General features: G+C 39.6%; 1 pseudogene; it reads left to right on the top strand.

Moving 5' to 3' along the window:
- Window positions 1–5,142: 5,142 nt before the first annotated feature.
- Window positions 5,143–6,461, top strand: LOC123935180 (annotated as a pseudogene).
- Window positions 6,462–6,986: the final 525 nt, after the last annotated feature.

Here is a 6,986-nt window from a genome sequence, read left to right as displayed (position 1 = left end):
CTGTAAATCGTCAGGCTTATAAACTTCACAGCACTCACCATATCACATACCCTCCCCAATGTCCATAACCCAACCACCCTCTCCACACCCCCTCCCCCCAGCAACCCTCAGTTTGTGAGATTAAGAGTCTCCTATGGTTTGTCTCCCTCCTGATCCCATCTTGTTTCATTTTTTCCTTCCCTACACACCAAAACCCCCACTCTGCCTCTCAAATTCCTCATATCAGGGAGATCATATAATTGTCTTTCTCTGATTGGCTTATTTCATTAAGCATAATACCCTCTTTTTCCATCCACATTGTTGCAAATGGCAAGATTACATTTCTTTTGATGGCTGCATAGTATTCCATTGTGTATATATACCACATCTTCTTTATCCATCTGTTGATGGACATCTAGGTTCTTTCCATAATTTGGCTATTGTGGACATTGCTGCTATAAACATTCAGGTGCAATACCCCTTCGGATCACTACAATTGTATCTTTAAGGTTAATATCCAGTAGTGCAATTGCTGGGTCATAGGGCAGCTCTGTTTTCAACTTTTTGAGGAAACTCCATGATGTTTTCCAGAGTGGCTGCACCAGCTTGCCTTCCCACCAACAGTGTGGGAGGGTTCCCCTGTCTCTGCATCCTCTCCAACGTCTGTCATTTCCTGACTTGTTAATTTTAGCCATTCTGGCTGGTGTAAGTTGGTATCTCACTGTGGTTTTGATTTGTATTTCTCTGATGCCAAGTGACGTTGAGCACTTTTTATGTGTCTGTTGGCCATTTAGATGTCGTTGCAGAAATGTCTGTTCATATCTTCTGCTCCTTTCTTGATTGCATTATTTGCTCTTTGGATGTTGATTTTGATAAGTTCTTTATAGATTTTGGATACTAGCCCTTTATATATCATTTGTGAATATTTTCTCCCATTCTGTCAGTTGTCTTTTGGTTTTGTTAATGGTTTCCTTTGCTGTGCAAAAAAGCTTTTGATTTGATGAAGTCCCAAGAGTTCATTTTGCCCTTACTTCCCTTGCCTTTGGTGATGTTTCTAGGAAGAAGTTGCTGTGGCTGAGGTCGAAGAGGTTGCTGCCTGTGTTCTCCTGAAGAATTTTGATGGATTCCTGTCTCACATTGAGGTCTTTCATCCATTTTCAGTCTACTTTTACCTGGTGTAAGGAATTGGTCCAGTTTCATTCTTCTACATGTGGCTGTCCAACTTTCCCACAATTTGTGGAGGAGACTGCCTTTTTTCCATTGGATGGCCTTTCCTGCTTTGTCGAAGATTATTTGACCATAGAGTTGAGAGTCTATTTCTGGGCTCTCTATTGTGTTCCACTGATCTATGTGTTTGTTTTTGTGCTAGGACCTTACAGTCTTGATGATTACAGATTTGTAATAGAGCTTGAAGTCTGGAGTTGTGATGCCACCAACGTTGGCTTTCTTTTTCAACATTCCTCTAGCTATTTGGGGTCTTTTCTGGTTCCATATAAATTTTAGGATTATTTGTTTCATTTCTTTGAAAAAAAATGATGGTATTTAAGTAGGGTTTGCATTAAATGTGTAGATTGCTTTAGGTAGCATAGACATTTTCACAATATTTGTTCTTGTAATCCATGACCATGGAATGTTTTTCCATTTTTTTGTGTCTTCCTGTTTCTTTCATGAGTACTTTATAGTTTTCTGAGTGCAGATTCTTTGCCTCTTTGGTTAGGTTTATTCCTAGGTATCTTATGGTTTTGGGTGCAATTATAAATGGGATTGACTCCTTAATTTCTCTTTCTTCTATCTTTTCTTGGTGTATTGAAATGCAACTGATTTTTGTGCATTGATTTTATATCCTGCCACTTTACTGGATTCCTGTATGAGTTCTAGCAGTTTTGGAGTGGAGTCTTTTGGGTTTTCCACATAAAGTATCATAGAAGGAGATAAAAAAGCTTCCGGGACAAACAAAAATTAAAAGAATCTGCAAAGACCAAACCAGCCCTACAGGAAATATTGAAAGGGTTCCTCTAAGCAAAGAGAGATGCTATAAGTAGTAGACCAGAAAGGAACAGAGACAATATACAGTAACAGTCACCTTACAGGCAATACAATGCCACTAAATTCATATCTTTCAATAGTTACCCTGAATGTAAATGGGCTCAATGCCCCAATCAAAAGACACAGGGTATAAGAATGGATAAAAAACCAAAACCCATCAATATACTGTCTACAAGAAATTCATTTTAGACCCAAAGACACCTCCAGATTTAAAGTGAGGGGGTGGAAAACAATTTATCATGCTAATGGACATCAAAAGAAAGCTGCGGTGGCAATCGTTATAGCAGATAAATTCGATTTTAAGACAAAACTATAATAAGAGATGAGGAAGGATACTATATCATACTTAAAGGGTCTGTCCAACAAAAAGATCTAAAAATTTTAAATATCTATGCCCCTAACATGGGAGCAGCCAACTATATAAACCAACTAATAACAAAATCAAGGAAACACATTAACAATAATACAATAATAGTAGGGGACTTTAACACCCCCCCTCACTGAAATGGACAGATCATCCAAGCAAAAGATCAACAAGGAAATAAAGGCCTTAAATGACACACTGGACCAGATAGACATCACAGATCTATTCAGAACATTCCACCTCAAAGCAACAAAATACACATTCTGCTCTAGTGCACATGGAACATTCTCCAGAATAGATCACATCCTGGGTCACACATCAGGTCTCAACTGGTACCAAAAGATTGGGAACATTCCCTGCATATTTTCAGACCACAATGCTCTGAAACTAGAACTCAATCAGAAGTGGAAAGTTGGAAAGAACCCAAATACATGGAGGTTAAAGAGCATCCTACCAAGGAATGAATGGGTCAATATGGAAATTAAAGAAGAATTGAAAAAAATTCATGGAAACAAATGAAAATGAAAACACAATTGTTCAAAATCTGCAGGACACAGCAAAGTCAGTCTAGAGAGGAAAGTAAATAGTGATACAAGCCTTTCTCAAGAAACAAGAAAGGTCTCAAGTACAAAACCTAACCATACACCTAAAGGAGCTGGAGAAAGAACAGCAAAGAAAGCCTAAACCCAGCAAGAGAAGAGAAATAATAAAGATCAGAGCAGAAATCAATGAAATAGAAACCAAAAGAACAGTAGAACAGATCAATGAAACTAGGATCTGGTTCTTTGAAAGAATAAGATTGATAACCCCCTGGCCAGACTTATCAAAAAGAAAAGAGAAAGGACAAAAATTAATAAAATCATTAATGAAAGAGGAGCGATCAGAACCAACACTAAGAAATACACACAATTATAAGAACATATTATGAGCAACTATACGCCAGCAAATTTGACAATCTGGAAGAAACGGAGGCATTCCTAATTCCTAGAAACTTATGAACTGCCAAAACCGAACCAGGAAGAAATAGGAAACCTGAACAGACCTATAACCAGTAAGGAGGTTGAAGCAGTAATCAAGAATCTCCCAACAAAGAGCCCAGGTCCAGACGGCTTCCCAGGGGATGTCTACCAAACATTTAAAGAAGAATTAATACCTATTCTCCTCAAACTGTTCCAAAAAATAGAAATGGAAGGAAAATTTCCAAACTCATTTTATGAGGTCAACATTACCTTGACCCCATAACCAAAGGCCCCATCAAAAAAGAGAAATAACATGGAGAACATGGGGAGATGGAGAGGAGAGGGAGTTGAGGGAAACTGGAAGGGGAGATGAACCATGAGAGACTATGGACTCTGAAAAACAACCAGAGGGTTTTGAAGGGGCGGGGGGGGGGGGTGGGAGGTTGAGAAACCAGGTGGTGGGTAATAGGGAGGGCACGTACTGCATGGAGCACTGGGTGTGATGCCAAAACAATGAACACTGTTATGCTGTAAATAAATAAATAAATAAAAAGAGAATTACAGACCAATATACTTGATGAACACAGATGCGAAAATTCTCACCAAAATACTAGCCAATAGGATCCAACAGTACATTAAAAGGATTATTCACCATGACCAAGTGGGATTTATTCCTGGGCTGCAAGGTTGGTGCAACATCTTCAAATCAATGTGATACAATACATTAATAAAAGAGAACAAGAACCATATGATACTCTCAGTAGATGCTGAAAAAGCATTTGATAAAGTACAGCATCCTTTCTGATCAAAACTCTTCAAAGTGTAGGGATAGAAGGTATATATCTCAACATCATCAAAGCCATCTATTAAAAACCCACAGCGAATATCATTCTCAATGGGGAAAAACTGAAATCTTTTCCCCTAAGGTCAGGAACATGGCAGGGATGTTCACTATCACCACTACTATTCAACATTGTACTAGAAGTCCTAGCCTCAGCAATCAGACAACAAAAAGAAATAAAAGGCATCTGAATCAGCTAAGAGGAAGTCAAACTATCACTCTTTGCAGAGGATCTTGATTTTTTTAATTCAATCTGACAATCTCTGCCTTTTGACTTAATTCATATTTAATAGTTACATCTTCTACTTTGTTTTCTATATGCCTCATGTCTTTTTTTCTATTCCCACTTTATTGCCTTCTTCTTGTATTAAGTGGATATGTTCCAGTGCACTGTTTTGATCCCTTTAATATTTTAAGTATATTTCTTACAGTTACTTTTTTAGTGGTTGTTCTAGGTCTTACAATATACAACCTAACTTCTCAGAATTCACTTTGCTTTTCCACTGATTATTTCCAAAGAAGTATGTAACATTTACTCCTATATAGTTCCTTTCCATACCACCTTTTTGTACTATTGTTATATGTATTACATTTATATAGGTTACATTTATGTGTGTGTGTGTGTGTGTATAGTATCAAACTCAACAATACATAGTTAAAATTATTTGTTTATACGATCTTATATCTTTCAAAACATCTAAGAGAAGGACAAGTGTATATTCATAGAATTTGTTATATTAATCATCAATATACAATTTCACCTCTCTTCATTTGTTCTTGTGGATTCTGGATATCATCTGGTTTCATTTCCAAGAATTATTTTCATTAATCCAAGACATCTCTGTTTCCACTCCCAACAAAAGAATACACATTGCTTCATGTGGTTGTTTTCTAAGTCAACTTAAGTGAAGTTTTAAAATTTTCTTACTCTACTTGCAGCATTTGGTGGCAGAATGTCTCATAGGAAACTCTGTTCCCAGGCATGGGTCCCTGGGCTTCTTGCCTCAGAAACACAGTGACTGGCATCATGGAAGGTGACGAGCTTCCCCAAGCATGACTCTATTCACCTCACGGCTTTCCTCATCTACAAGGCTGGCATGACTCACGTTGTATGAGGGGTCAACAGGCCAGGATCCATGGCGAAAAAGAAGGAAATTGTGGAAGATGTGACCATTGTGGAGGTACCATCCACGGTAGTCATGGGCATCATGGGCTATGAAGAAACCACTCAAGGTCTCTGTATGTTTAAGACCATCTTTGCTGAGCACATTCATGATAAGTTAAAGGGCACTTCTATAAGAACTGGCATAAGTCTAAGAAGGCCTTTGACCAAAAACTGCAAGTGGCAGGATGATGATTGGCAAGCAGCAGCTAGAGAAGGACTTCAACAGCATGAAGAAGTACTGACCAATCATCTGTGTCATTGCCCACACCCAGATGCCCCTGCTTCCTCTATGCCAGAAGAAAGCCCACCTCATAGAGATCCAGTGGACTAGATGCACAGTGGCTGAGGAGCTGGACTAGGCCCACGAGAACCTGGAACAGTAGGTTTTTATGAACCAAGTGTTTGGGCAGGATGAGATGATAGATGTCATTAGTGTCACCAGCCACTGGCACACCAAGAAGCTACCCTGCAAGACCCACCAGGGACTGTGCAAGGTGGGCTGTATTGGGGTATAGCATCCTTCCCAAGTGGCCTTCTCTGTGCAGTGGGCTGGGCAGAAAGGCTACCATCACTGCATTGAGATCAATAAGAAGACCTACAAGATTGCAGGGCTACCTCATCAAGGATGGCAAACTTATCAAGAACAATGTTTCCACTGATTTTGATCTGACAAGAGCATCAACCCTCCAAGTTGGCTTTGTCCACATGATGAAGTGACCAATGCCTTTGCCATGCAGAAAGGCCATGTGATGAGAACCAAGAAGCAAGTGCTTACTCCCCACAAGTTGTTGCTCGTGCAGATCAAATGACAGGCCCTGGAGATTGACCTTAAATTCATTGACATCACCTCCAAGTTTGGCCATGGCTGATTCCAGACTGTGGAGGATAAGGAAGCATTCATGGGACTACTTACGAAAGACCTGCTATAGCTACCATCTGGGCCCCTTAAAGCAGTATTTACTGCCCGTTTTTCCTGTGTAGGCATGGCACGTTCCTGTTTTTTGCATTTTTTATGATCTTTTATTATAAGGCAGACTTTTTATTATAGTATCTTATAGCAACTCTGGATGATCCTCCTCCTATAAGGGATCAGCATTTACTTGGTAATTTCCCCTGCAGTATGCAGCCTGATATTATCTCTGTCTTTTAGTCTAGCCACCTAAGGGTTATCTCTGGGTGGGCATAATGCACTTATTGCTAAGATTTTTACCCTTTACCATTGGATATGAATGAACTTGGAGGCTGCTGTCAGAGAGTTTTGTTTTGACCCATGTTCAGCCAGTGACTAGTAACTGGGAGGATCCTTCTCTTTTCTGGGAGGGCACAGTTTTAGACATATAACACAGTCTTCCAGACTGCCAAGGAGGAGTGTGATTTTATTTTTAAGCCTGTGTTCCTAATAGTCACCTCTAGATGAGAACAATTTATTGTTCAGTGTTTGGTCAAGTTCCTTGTGCCAGTGAAGTGTTTGCTCTGTGCTGATGGGTACATATACTGGGAAAGGCTTTTAAGTCTGTCCCATGCTCTGCTCTAATTGTTCCAAGTAGGTGCAGCCTAGCACATGCACAGTCTCTTCAATCCTCAGAGTTGACTTTGCTCCCAGGAGGGCTCTTTCTGGTTCCCTCTTGGTTT

Source organism: Meles meles, chromosome X (genome assembly GCF_922984935.1).
Source record: "Meles meles chromosome X, mMelMel3.1 paternal haplotype, whole genome shotgun sequence".
Lineage (NCBI taxonomy): Eukaryota > Metazoa > Chordata > Mammalia > Carnivora > Mustelidae > Meles > Meles meles.
Note: the sequence above shows the minus strand (reverse complement) of the source record. Positions and strands in the feature narration are given on the sequence as shown.